At 46.7% G+C, this 14,429-nt stretch overlaps 2 long non-coding RNA genes across 4 annotated transcripts in view; one reads left to right on the top strand and one right to left on the bottom strand.

Moving 5' to 3' along the window:
- The window catches only part of LOC139581305 (uncharacterized), a 244,252-nt gene that overhangs the window by 75,864 nt on the left and 153,959 nt on the right, over nucleotides 1–14,429 (bottom strand). The gene's annotated exons all lie outside the window — the stretch shown is intronic.
- Nucleotides 13,462–14,429, top strand: part of LOC139581302 (uncharacterized) — a 31,539-nt gene continuing 30,571 nt past the window's right edge. Inside the window, exon 1 of one of the 2 annotated variants that reach the window (XR_011676193.1) lies at nucleotides 13,462–13,749. This is a non-coding gene — a long non-coding RNA (uncharacterized lncRNA). The remainder of the gene's footprint in view (nucleotides 13,750–14,429) is intronic. The other variant, XR_011676194.1, reaches the window with a different exon arrangement.

The raw sequence follows: 14,429 nt of genomic DNA on the forward strand, positions 1-14,429 counted from the left end.
GTCCTTCTTATCCACTTACCAATATGGACACCCCAAGTTCAGAAAGAGATTTGTGGTCCTTGAACAGCAACATTTCAAGACCAATCTCGAAGTCAGTCCGACACCGTCTCTCTGATCTGTCTTATTGTCAGTGTGGAGCTGAGGTGATGAACGGGGGGCTCTTTAATTAAAGATTAAGAGAGGTTAACCCCCAGCTGCTTATGTTTCATTGGGCCCCAAAAATCTGCGTCCTGGTCGCTGGGGGCTTTGCTGAGCCGGGCCCCGGGCCCCACTGAGTGAATCCACACAAAGGCCTCTGGGAATGCTACTGCCGGTGTCCCCAACTGTGTTCCCCAAAACCTTCCCGGGTCCCCTGCCAGTCCTGCACTGCAATCATCCCCACATGTGGTGGCATTCACACTCCACCACCATGGCACACTTCATTAGGGCCTGGCCTTTAACCTGTCCTACCTATAGCTCCAGGTCGAGGGGAAGCTGGCTTAGTGGAGGTGGTGGGGGTAGAGGGTTAATGAACCACTGGCTGCATCGTGCCACCTAGAGAGAGCTTGACAAGGCGAGCCAGGGCAATACGTCAGGGAAACAGTGCTTGTCCGACTCATCAGCACTTCAACAGTACTCACGTGAACAGGGTGTCTGTAGGGAGACAGAGGAGGCAGAGGTCAAGCCAGTGAAAGGCTGTAAATCACAGAGGGGGCCGATCCAAAGGTCAGCCAGTCATGGCGATTAGGAGGGCTGGGCAACGCAACATGAGAGAGTCGGGGGTGGCACACCACAGCAACAGACCCTCAAAATCTGGGCCATTTTTGGGGAAAATCACTGAAAGGTCTTTCCTCTTAAGAAAAAGCACTTTGTAAAGTTGTTTTAAACTCAAATGAGTGCATAATCAAACAAGAGAGCAGTGAGCCGGAGTTTGAGAACAGTTGGTGGGCTCTAGTGTTTCTAATGGAAAGTCAACTGTAGTCTCTAATGTGTGTGTTTTTCATCCATTGTGGCTGCTGTTTCTAAAGTATGGCGATGAATTACCCTATTCCTCTGTGTAATGGGTTGTACTGTAAAGTCTCTTTGGTACCACTATTACATGTGGTGTAATTGTAATGACTCAGTAGCTCCAGGTGTTGTGAAGAAGCCAGCTCCACATCCTTCTCTGCGTTCAACACAGAGCCTAGTAAAACAGTGCTTACCCAGACTGTGCAACACTTACACAATTCCCCACATGTTTTAGTCTGCATTGTCTGAATTATCCCTCACTTCCTGAAAACAAAAAACGAACCCCACCGATTAGCCTAGTGCTCTATTTCTGCCACCATCTCCTCTCTCAGCATTATCTAGCAGTATTCAAGCCTATCCCAAACCAAAAGGGCAGAGTGGGTTACCACTTCAGTGAGCCTGGACCAGTAGAGGTCCCATCCCCTCCCTACATTCACATCCACACACTCCAATGAGGAAAAGCCATGCAGATTCTAATCCCTCTGTTCCCCTTTCTTTTCTTATAAGGGAGATTAAAAAGAATAGAGTGCAATTTGGACCAAGGCCAAAGCCAGGCGAGACGTGCAAAGTATTGTTGGATGATTTCCACTTAGAGCTGAGAAAGGAAAGGGCCGCTGTCTTGTTAGCTGGTGTGGCATTGAAGACCTTCACAAGCCAGTTGGTCAACTGGAATCGCAGTGTTCCATTCTTGTGCCATACAAAATGCAAAATGCAAGATGGTTCACATGGCAACGCTTTCCCCTTAAAGCAAATAATTAATAAATGAATAGTAATACGGTAATAAACTATTCATATTTATCCGGGGTGTTCGTCTCATGTTGCTCAAGAGACCTTGGTCTTCATCATTCATGTTGTTGGTTAAAAGGAAAGGGGAGTGGCTAAAAGCGACCGGCGTCTCTGTGTGGATCTTTCTAGATATTTTCATATGACCAGAGCTTCTCTTCTTTCTCTGTCCCGTTCACCTCAAAAGGAACATAAGAAAAAGTTTGTCAGTCCCCTGTTTCTTTTGTTGTGCTCTTTCTTCTCCGTGCTCTCCCTAATCCCAGCCATGCACGAGCGATCAGTTGTGTCCTGTTGTTTCACTGTTCTGCTCGTTTTCAATCAGTAGGGTTCTGCCTTTGTTCCTTTTCTTTGACAAACACAGAAAAGGTAAGGAGAGAGGGACGGGTAATGAAAACTCCTCTGTAGACTCAAGCCTTTGTATTCCTGATCAGCTTCTTCTTCTTTTTTTATATAGACTGACTGTAATTAAGGGGGATTGTTGAGGTGATGTTGCTCTCTGTTGCCTTCCCCTGTTGGGCTTTTGAGAGTTAGAGGGGGGTGAACGCTGGCATCAAAGCATCTTTTCTGGTGTCCAGAGGTCGCAGAACCAACCTGAACCATGGTTTGAAGTATGAATCCATTATAAAGACCAGCAGACTAGACATCCGTGCCCTGTTGAAACCAATACCCCACAGTCCGCAGCCCACTGAAGGCATGGCAGGAAGCTGTACATCAAAACCGCTACCTGAAACACAAACAGGATTATGAAAAGACGACTGTAGGGAGATTTGGGCTCTTTTTTTAAACACCACACAAAATTTTGGCTTTGATCGCTTGACATTGTCGTTGGTGATCTCGCTGACAAACATGATCAACATGCTCTTGACACTTTGGGCAATCTACAAAACATTGCATTTGTTTTGTGCAGAAACAATGTACAGAAAACGAGTGGTCCACCACCTGTTGACATAGCCCTGTGTCCCTGCAGGCACGTATGAGACATAACAGTAGAGAAAGCCCTGTGTCCCTGCAGGCACGTATGAGACATAACAGTAGAGAAAGCCCTGTGTCCCTGCAGGCACGTATGAGACATAACAGTAGAGAAAGCCCTGTGTCCCTGCAGGCACGTATGAAACGTAACAGTAGAGAAAGCCCTGTGTCCCTGCAGGGACGTATGAGACGTAACAGTAGAGAAAGCCCTGGTCCAGGGGTCCATGAGACTTGTTGGTTGGTGAGGTGATAGTTATTAGTGTGATCATGGTCCTGTATATTCGGTCTATCTGGGCTCAATGGGGACAGAGGCTGAGACCCGTTCAAAGGGACAGTGTATTGTTACAGGTTGATCTGTAACCTCTGTGGTTGTCGGGCCTAATTCTGGATGGGGTGACTGGCCCGGTGTCACGACTCCGACCGGAGGTGACTCCCCTTCCCGTTCGAGTGGCGCTCGGCGGTCGTCGTCACCGGCCTACTAGCTGCCACTGACTCTTTTTCCTCCCCCTCCTTATGTGTTTATTTGTTACACCTGTGTTGAGGTGATTATAATTAGTTGGGCTTTATTAGTCAGCCAGCCCGTACGTTTCTTTGTGCGGGATTGTTCAGTTGTAATTTTGGATTCGGGAGTAGATGAACGTATTGTTTGTTTCGTTCATCGATTGTCTTTTGGACTGGGTTTTTGTCCTCCGTGTATTGGGACATTTGTTTGGTACACCCAGTGTTTCCGTGTGGACATTGTTTTGCCGGTTGTGCATTAAAAGGCACTATATTGAACTCTCTGCTGTTCCTGCGCCTGACTTCACACCCCCCGACACCCAGAGCGTTACACCCGGCCAACGCTGCACAGGAAATTATGATCGCAAATGTCTTCCTGTCGACTCCTGCACTTGGCACTACAAAGTGATCTGGGCCGCCATTACCTGAATGGGGCTGGAATGAGAGCAGACAGCCGCATCATCCCGGCTCTTAGTGCATCAGGGCCGTGCACAAGTGGCCATTGTTGACGGGATTAAGGAGGGTCTTCAAGGGAATTGATTTTCATGTGAGAACAATGCGGAGGGCGAGGAGAGCCGGGTCGCGAGTCCGAATCACACGGACGGAGAGCCGCTTTATGAAAGAGGGCGCGCCACCGCCAGAGCTGAGATTAAATCAGATTCTTCAACTCTCTCTCTCTCTGTCTCTCTCTCTCTCTCTCTCTCTCTCTCTCTCTCTCTCTCTCTCTCTCTCTCTCTCTCTCTCTCTCTCTCTCTCTCTCTCTCTCTCTCTCTCTCTCTCTCTCTCTCTCTCTCTCTCTCTCTCTCTCTCTCTCTCCGTCTCTCTCTCTCTCTCTCTCTCTCTCTCTCTCTCTCTCTCTCTCTCTCTCTCTCTCTCTCTCTCTCTCTCTCTCTCTCTCTCTCTCTCTCTCTCTCTCTCTCTCTCTCTCTCTCTCTCCGTCTCTCTCTCTCTGTCTCTCTCTCTCTATCTCTCTCTCTCTCTGTCTCTCTCTCAATTCAATTCAATTCAATTCAAGGGGCTTTATTGGCATGGGAAACATGTGTTAACATTGCCAAAGCAAGTGAGGTAGATATTATACAAAAGTGAAATAAACAATACAAATTAACAGTAAACATTACACATACAGAAGTTTCAAAACAATAAAGACATTACAAATGTTATATTATATATATACAGTGTTGTAACAATGTACAAATGGTTAAAGCACACAAGTTAAAATAAATAAGCATAAATATGGGTTGTATTTACAATGGTGTTTGTTCTTCACTGGTTGCCCTTTTCTTGTGGCAACAGGTCACAAATCTTGCTGCTGTGATGGCACACTGTGGAATTTCTCCCAGTAGATATGGGAGTTTATCAAAATTGGATTTGTTTTCAAATTCTTTGTGGATCTGTGTAATCTGAGGGAAATATGTCTCTCTAATATGGTCATACATTGGGCAGGAGGTTAGGAAGTGCAGCTCAGTTTCCACCTCATTTTGTGGGCAGTGTGCACATAGCCTGTCTTCTCTTGAGAGCCATGTCTGCCTACGGCGGCCTTTCTCAATAGCAAGGCTATGCTCACTGAGTCTGTACATAGTCAAAGCTTTCCTTAAGTTTGGGTCAGTCACAGTGGTCAGGTATTCTGCCACTGTGTACTCTCTGTTTAGGGCCAAATAGCATTGTAGTTTGCTCTGTTTTTTTGTTAATTCTTTCCAATGTGTCAAGTAATTATCTTTTCTTTTTTTTTCTTCTTTTTTCTCTCTCTGTCTCTCTCTCTGTCTCTCTCTCTCTGTCTCTCTCTCTCTCTGTCTCTCTCTCTCTCTCTCTCTCTCTCTCTCTCTCTCTCTCTCTCTCTCTCTCTCTCTCTCTCTCTCTGTCTGTCTCTGTCTCTCTCTCTCTCTCTCTCCCTCATATTACCCTAAAGAATCACAAGGGAGGAAAAAGTGGTGAAGAGGGTGAAGAAATGGTTTACTTTCTGCACCTTTCCTCTTCCTCTTTGCCTCTACAGGAGGGCCGTGGAGTGGGTGGAGGTACGTGAGTGAGTCTGTTTGGAGAAAGAAGAGCAGCAGCAGATTATTCCCCTTCTGTCCAAAGCTACAGCCAAGGCCACAGTCTCATCTGTCTGTGTGTGTATAAAGCAGAGCAGTTGGGGGGGTGACGGGGGGGTATTTCTCTTTCAGGGCCAGTGTTGGGGGGCGAACATGACGTGTCGCTGAGAGGGGATCAGGGGTTACAGATAAAAGTGGCGGTCGCCGCGCCCCTCCGTCTTTGGCCGGCTGTGTGCAGCTGTGGGCACAATTGTGGCCGGCCTAATTTGCATAAGTTTGGCAGAGGACTCCGGGCGGCGGCACAGGACAGGGGGTGGAGCCCCCGTTTAAAATGGAGGCATGTAAACAACCCAGTGTATGCACATCAACACATATACTGTCTGTACTACACAATACACAACACCAGCCACCGAGAGAGGAAAAAAGCCTCCGATATTAGCCTACAATGTTGCTAGAACCACAGAAAGAGGTGAGGAGAAGTTGTTGAGTGGGTGATAAGGGCATGTCAGCCTGATGCCATAGTGAGGGAGTGTGCGGGGGTCCCTTGGCGGAGTGTCCCATCCTGACTCCAGACAGGTTTATTGGGCTTGATGAGTGCTAAGCTCCTGTGATCTCCCTTTGTGGTTTCATTGGGAAGCGCTGGTGCGCTGAGCTCGGCAGCCCATAGCAGACCCCGGAAGACCCAGCCCCCGCTCCTAGGGCTTGGTCATTAGACAGATTGTGAACAGGCTGCGTGGCGGCCCCAGCCAGGGCTGAAGGACCCACCAGCCACTTCATTAGGGGCTTTCTTCTCCCCACTCCGCTTGCCTGCTTGTGTCTAGAATGCTCAGGTCTGTTTAATCACATAATTCTCCTCAAGTGCCCGGAGGAGACTACGGCACATCAAAGGCCCTTTAGACACATGACAACTCACACAGATTCATTTTATTTGTCTTCTAGAATGTGCATTGCTTTTTAATTGAGAGGCCTTTATTTTTTACTTCTCCTTCTGTCTTTTTCCAACTGTCTCTTTGATGTCTTCCTGTTTTTTTGGGGGGGACGGCAGCGCATCCCTCTGCTGGTGGGCTTTGAACTGCTCTGGTAGAGGTTAGGGCCCAGAGGTCTGGGGCCGGGACCTCCTAACTTCTCTCTGCAAGAGGGGTGACCTCTAGGACCTGAAGGGGCGGAGAGAGAGTGTCCAAACTCAGCCTCCCTTTGATGTGCCCTCTTTAACTGCTGTTAATTAGCCGGGGTGGCTAAACGTTTAGCTTGAGAGTGAAAGAACTTGGTCTAAGGGGGCATGTGTGTCCAAGACACTGCCTCCGACTTTTTCTAGTTGTGTCCTGACTGAGATCCTTTTGAAACAATGTGGTAATCAGACACAAACTTGTTTGGATCGCGCGACAGCCTCTTGACATGAGCTCATGGAGACAAAGCTTTGCGGAGCGGCCGTGTTTACAGAGCGTGGAAGACACAGCAGGTCTTTGAGATTTAACAGAGTCTCCGTTATCAACATCCTGATATCCCACTCTCTGGGTTGTTCCTCGGTTTGCTGCTTTAAATGCATCTAAAGCAAGGGAAAGGTAGCATGAAGCTGCTTATCGGACCAGATGCAGTCGCAGCAGCAAGTCATTTCAAGCTAGTTTATCATATCGCTCCGCAATCTTCCTACCCACTTCGGGAGCCCTTAATATCAATTTTGGAAGATATGGCTTTCATCAAGTATCCAGTGAGTGGTCAGGGTTTCTGGCAGAATCCAATTTCCCCTTCCTCTCCTCTCCCAGCTCAGGTCCCTAGTCAGAGTGGTGGCCTCAGCTGTAACATGCTGGATTCATCACGGCTGGAAAATCAATTCTTTATTTCTGCACTTTGTGGATAATAATTTCCCAGCGTCTCAGTAGGAAAGGGCAAATAAAGCATGCTTGTTTCATTTTGGAGCAGCAGTAAAATGTCCCCCTGCTGCTGTCCAGACCTCGGCTCCACTCCTGGTCTTAAGTCCATAGGCCCAGAAATAGAGCCCCTGAAATAAGTCAGTAATACTGTATATAGCAAAGAGACCGTATGGCAATACGTCTGAATTAAGACCAGTATCACCAGCCATAAACACTTCTTTCCCCACAGTTCCAGCAACACATTTTTTGAATTATATTATACCGCATGTACAGTACATGATCATAAGTCGTTAAGCAACTGGTGACCTATTTAATTTCCCCCATGCTACCAGCACCAGATACTCTTCTAAGCCTGAGGCACACTTCAATCATTTGTCCTAAAAATGTCCTGTTGCTTGGTGCTCGAGGTAGTGGGGGGAGCTAGGCTGGGTGTAGTTGATATGGAAGTAGTATTGATCTACTATTGACTGAACAGCAGCGTGTCCAGACAGTTCTAATCCCACGAGACCTTCTAAACAATCATTCTATCATTTTCCGGTAACCTGATAGGTCTGTGCACCTGCCAAACCTCGGCTGGCACAGCAGAAATCAAACATTTGGAAAACGAGAAGAAAAACAATTGTACCCCAAGACATAGAAATGTAGTTTCTGCCACAACAAACTAAAAAACGTGTTCTGGAGAAAGATCCTTTTGTCTAACAAGCATGAAAGGATTTTAGGAGATTTACTCTGATTTTAAACATCAAGGCTTAACCTATTTCTTTACGAATAAGGAGTTTCAGGGACTGAGTGGCTCTCTCTGTGCACCACTTGATGACTCATTAAGTCATCAGCTCATCCGTGATAAATACGTGGGGGCGGGTGGAAGCTGTGGTAATGATGTCGTTCCGTGTATTATTTATGTGACACATCTGATCAAACTGCCGTTTGCCATGCATGTTCTGTACTGTACTGTATGTTGCCAGGACTGACTAGATGATCTGCGAGGAAACATCTCCAGAGAGGTAATAAAGAGTTGCAGGAACTCGGTTTCCTGATGCAACCAAATGACATGATAGGCGGTTCTCAACAAAATCCCTCATCTTCGTATGGTCATGGTATACCACAGATAACATTCATTTGAAAGATAATCGGGATGGGCTCCTAACTGGTGACAGAATAAAGTCGATTCATATGGGGCCCTGGGAAGGAAGACTATCATTGTCTTGTGAATGGGAATTTTCAATAGACTGTGTGTGACAGATCCATCGATTGGAATCAAATGTATTAAATATGAGGAACTATTGAGTCAAATAGCTCCTCTTATCCCAAACTATTTGCTCAACACACTAGATCTGTCTCATCTGATGACTGCTGGACTGTGTTGTCCCTCCCTATGTGGTGTGGTGTGTGCAGTGTGATGAGCCGTGTGCGTGTGTGTGTGTATGTGTGCGTGTTTGCTTATTTATGTGCTTCTCTGTGTGGATGCTACTGTGTGTTTGGTAGTCAGGCCAGGTTCAGAAGGGCCGAGGGGCTGTTCTCCAGCCTGGCCACCTGCAGCTGTGGGATCGATCGGCTCTCTGGGACCCTCACTTCCCATGCGCCCCTCCTGGCCCCACCCCCACACACACACTCCACATCAGAATCAATGCCGTGGGGGGGCTCCCTATTTTACATCCTCCTGGTGCTACTGAAGCTCAAGGCCCGACGAATCAGACCCACCGAAGATGTCACACATAAACACAGGTGGGCATACATGCACACCCACAACCCCTAATAGGTAGCTATGAGGTCACAGGTAGAGGTCAACACCCTCTCTGTTCCCCCTCTAGCTGGACCTCTGTGGCCCAGAGGGAGTAGACTCAGCAGAGGACAGTCTCAGACTCAAATCCCTCTCATTTCTTACCTCCCACGACTCTCCTCAGCGCGCACGGCCGGGCTCATCACAGCACATTGCTTCTGATGAGAACAAACCGGTCCTGCAGGAGAGGTGGAGGGAGTTGGAGATCGTGCCAAGCCTTTACAGGGAGCGCAGGGTGAGAGAAGTTGTCTATGTACTATCAAGGACTTCTAACAGAGCCGATCCTGATGAGAGTAAAAACATAAAACACTCAGCCTTGTGGTTAGGGTGTCCGCCCTACGATTGGAAGGTTGAGACTTTAAAAATGGGACTTGGTGCATCTCTGCTTGGCACTCAGCATTAAGGAGATTGGGGATAAGGCCCTGCGATAGACTAGTGTCCTGTCCAGGGGGTGTACTTGGAAATAAAGATATTACAATTTGCTTACCTAGTTTTCTTACAGATGTAGGATCTGAATTGGATCACCCTGTTGCAGGAGAACATTCGTGCAATGTAGGAAATGTAAAACTTGTAATGCATTTGATGTTTAAAATGGCTTCTGAAGTTTGTAATTTCCATTTAAAAATGTCAGACTTGATTTTCCCCTACAAAATATGTCTATTAATTATAACCCACATAATAATTCACACATCCTGTTGCTGCAGTATTATTCCCTGCGGTAGCAAACTGGTTCAAATGAAGATCCTACATCTGTACCCATGCATACATCTATTCAAGTGGAAAAAGAGGCAGTTCGATATAAATATAGTATTAAAATGTGCTCACTTAGTATGCTTATGTGTTAAGGGTCTAGTGGACATTCCCTTTACCAGCCTAGAAGATCCGTTTTCCCGTCTCTCCCTCTGTGGTCAGATATGATGCATGTAGGAAATGATTGTGGGTTTATAAAAGGCTGTTGACTTCAGCAGACATGCAATAAATGAAGCTGTTTGTGTAGGAGGGGGAAAACACAGGCTCTTTAGGAACACTTAGGGCTGATCTCCTGTACAGACTTCACTCTCCCTCACGCTCTCTCTCTCTCTCTCTCTCTCTCTCTCTCTCTCTCTCTCTCTCTCTCTCTCTCTCTCTCTCTCTCTCTCTCTCTCTCTCTATCACTACTGTGTCACAGGCCACAGCACAATCTCATTCTGTTCTTCTGGTTGGTGGTGGTAACACAGTGGGATATATCCACACAAATTACACACATAAAACTCGCAAAGCCTGGAAAATATGTTAATAGTTTCCGTACCCCCTTACCAGCAACTGCATGTGCCGTGCTGGCGAGGCCCGCCAACATTATTGGTGCAATTAAACGTGAAACACAAGAGAGGAACATGGGGGAGAAGGAGCCCAAAATGGCAATAAACAAGGGAAATGACACTAGACAACTTGTAATTTATGGACGTCGTTTCAAAGGCAAGAGAGACACTGTTCCTACGCTGCCAGAAAGGGGAGAGTGAGGCAGGATCCCGGCATTAAAGGAACTATTCACAGTACGTAAGTGCATCAAAGAACCACAGAGACAAGTAAAGAGAAAACTGTGACTTCAAAATCCAAACGTGATGAGTGATGCACACAGGGAAGGAGAGAGAGAGAGAGAGAGAGAGAGAGAATGAGAGAGAGAGAGAGAGAGAGAGAGAGAGAGAGAGAGAGAGAGAGAGAGAGAGGCCCCTGGATGCATGCATACTCTCCTCATCTCAAAGAACGCTAAATCACACACCCAGGCTGTCAAGGGAGGAGACGCCATTAAAGTGAATAGAACCTGAGCCTCCACGCCCCACCCCCCTGAAAAGACACTAACATCATCGTTTACTTCTTTATTTTCTTTCCAAAATGAGTTGTACTCAGTGTTAAACATTCATACAAAACAAAACATATGGGGCTTCGAGGATGGCGTCTCTGAACAAAGAAAAGCAGCAACAAAAACAGTCTGGTTATGAAGTATCTACACCTGATCATAATGATATCGTATTTAAATATGTTTGCAGTAACACGCTACGAGAAACTAGGTTAGCATAAACGAGCATTTAGAGCATGGTAGCATGCTCTCTGAAGCAGTATTTACAGTTTACTTGGTAACGCATGATTTGTGTACTTTCATATTATTTTTGTCTATTTCATGGAGCACAAAAATGTCAGGCCCTAAAAGTGGACTATTTCAAACCAATATCCATTTAACTTGCTCTTTAAATTAAACATTAAAATGTTGAATTTTCTGTCAAACAAAAAGAGATAAAAACGATTCAGATTTAGAACGATAGATGCGGGTCCATAATTATAGTATTTCGGTGAAAAGCTATTTGTCTGAACGCTCCCTCTCACCATCATCAATTGGCTACATTGTTACACACAGAGAAAGGAAAATGCCCTCCTAAATAGAATTATTTAACAATAAGGAACAGAGTATCTGGCTCATTGTGACACAATGAGACAGTCGGCATCATTGAACAGTTAGGAACAGTGCCTAATTTAGTAAACTACACCTAAAATTATTTTCCTACCTAACATTTTTCCCCATGAAAATTATGTGAGTCATTCGGCTCAATTGAACATTACAACACACCGAAGGAAGTACTGAAGCTTTTCCAAAATGTTAAATTCTGATGAAATAAAGAGCACTGCGCAATTAAATGAGTAATTCAGAGCGTAGGTATCCAATAATTCACCAATGATGCTTGTCGGATCCTCCCCACGTCTCCAAATGGAACTAATTTACTCAATGAAGGGGAAACACTTCCTCCCAGAGAGGGACAGGAGCTACTAAAACAGTTCTATTAAACTGGAGGCATAAATATCCCAATTCCAGCCCAAAGTATCTTCATTTGGACCCGAATGTGAGATATGCCGTTGCCATAGTGAAATGGCGACGGCTGCAGCCCTCCTCCCAGCCGTATGTGCGTGTGCATGTGCGTGTGTGTGCATTGATGCCTACTCCGTGCTGTGTTCCCCTTTCAGACTCCAGAATAGTGTCTCTACTAATCCGTGAAAGTTGCGGCGCTCTGAACCAGTGGCCAAGCCTTTTCCCACTGAATCGGGGCCCAGGGTCTGCACTCTGCTTCACACTTGATTGGTCCCTCCCGTGGCAGGACTCCCCTCCCTGCTGGGCGTGGGCCCATCCCCCTCGCTGGGCCGCTCAGCGCTACCTAATCGGCTTCTACCCACCGTAATTACAATCATGAGCCTGGGACTCATCATCGCACCGCATCATAGCCCAAGCCTGCCTTTCCCGGTAGCCCAGGCCTCACCAGCACTGCCACCCCCAGCCTAGGCCCCGCAGCCCTAGCCCTGGCCCGAGCCCCAGCCGCCTTCCTCCAGGAGAGCACCTGTTCAGGCCTGTGGGCTTGGCTGAGTTTGGGGAGAGCTCCTGGGGAAAGCCATGGAGTAAGAGAGAGGGTGACACCAGCCAGCCAAAACGTTGCTGCTGCTCTGCTGCTGTCCTCCCGCCCCCCATCCTGGGCTGATGTGTATATTTGGGGTGAAATGGGATTCAACACTGAGGAGCTCTCAGAGGTACATCCATGTACCTATAGAGCTGCAGTTAAAGCCACCATGTGGAGTCCTTTGAAATATCTGACCAGCCTAAAGACTACTCTCACAATGGGGCCAGTCAGTCGTAGTGGGAATGGTCAGTCCGTGTGGTCTATAGGTGGGACACAATCACAACGTACAAAAAAAAACTCCACTTCCTCTGCTCATCCATGTGTAGTATGAGAAAAGTCGGACAAAAAGCATGTCTAACTCGTCCTCTATCAAGTGAGGATTTGCGCAGTGTCACTGAAGTCCTTGGTTTACGTCCTATTGCAGCATTACGGTGAGCAGCAGAGCATATTGGACGGGGCCAGGTGAAACCCACTGTCCTGGCAGAGAATCCAAAGTCTGTCAGAGTGGGGAAACATGTCAAAGTTCACAAAGTGTGCTGGCACAAACAGTAGCCCAGAGTGTTTATCAGACGGATACCCAGCACTCGTTAGCTTATTACTCTCATATTAGGGACATTTTCCCTTGCATGGGTTGGCATAGTCCTGCTAGCCTCTCTTCACGCGGCCCAGGCTCTGTCAGAGCAGATCAAAAGACATTTCCTCACATCTCCAGACGCCGGGGAAAAGAGAAGAAAAGAGAGAAGAAAAGAGCCAGAAGGGGGCATACTGCTCTCTCTTGACTCTGGTCTTTTGGTGAATAAGGACTTTCACAGTACCCATTCTTTCTTCTCATAGTTCAGTAAAAAAAAAAAACGGGGGGAAAAAGTTGCTGGTATTTCCAATCACATTTGGCCAAATTATATTCCAAAATGTTCTATATCAAAAACAATTATCATCAGATAAACTTAGACTTGTCCAATGTGGAATTTAGAGCATTTTTCGGGGAGAAAAAAGAGGTCTCCACAAATCTGACTGGATTCCAGGCAGCCGAGACCCCCTCGAAGTGGGAATGAAAAGTGTAACCTCAGCCTCCCAGCTGTACGTCTCAATTCATAATCCTTCCCCAAAAACCTCACCAGAGAGCCGCCCCGGCCGTCACTCCCATGGTGTTCTCTGCCGGTGCCTGCTCAGATTTATGGGGCAGTCCGGTGTCAGACTCTCGACCTGAAAGGGATTTGGGCTTTCTTAGTGGTTAGGGAGGTGGTCAGGGGAGCAATGGTGGATTCTCTCTAAGCACCTAATACCCAGTACTGGGCCTCTAGTCTGGCACACCCACCTTATCCTGGTCTCATACACCTCGGACACTCTGGACATTACCGACAGCGGCCCGGTCTGGCGCCGATAGCCGCAGTGTGGATGGCAGCAGCACCAAGGTGAGGGACTATTTCTGGGTGTGTGTTTATGCAGGTCTGGGGACAGTGGACAGTGTCCCTATGAGGACTTGTTGTATTCTGACTAGGGCCATAGGACTGGACTGGGCTAGGCTGCTATGGACAGAGGTAGGGCCGCAACATCCATATTACTTAATGACAACCTGGCTTCATTGAATGGTTCAGATGGCTAGATGGGTGTGAAGATGTCAGCTGCCGGTTGGCTGTCCTGCTTGCAGTATCCTGATTGCACAATACATTGACAGCTAGCATGTTCATTATCAAGGCAGACATATTTAATCATGAATGTGTTCTGTATATTTACCTACTTTATCCAGAGGCAGAATTCTACTTCAGAGTTGACTTTACAAAATAGACACGAAATAGATAACAGATATGATCTTATGATACCTCGGTCCAACTGTTACCATGGAAAAAAAGTGTATTAAAAATGTATTGATTTCCAACTAAATATTCTGGGGATGTTGAAAAAGAGGAGCTAATTGGAAGACCTATAACTAATTGATAATGTATATGTAAATTACACATTTTCAAAGGGCTGGGAGCCTTTAATTTACCAAAAAATTATGCTAATTCAAACACATCTGTCCATAGCTACAGTATCTCTGTTTGGAGTAGCTGACTGAGGAAAAACTATTTGGGTACTTCACCACCAACTGTCC

This window comes from Salvelinus alpinus, chromosome 7 (genome assembly GCF_045679555.1).
Source record: "Salvelinus alpinus chromosome 7, SLU_Salpinus.1, whole genome shotgun sequence".
NCBI lineage: Eukaryota > Metazoa > Chordata > Actinopteri > Salmoniformes > Salmonidae > Salvelinus > Salvelinus alpinus.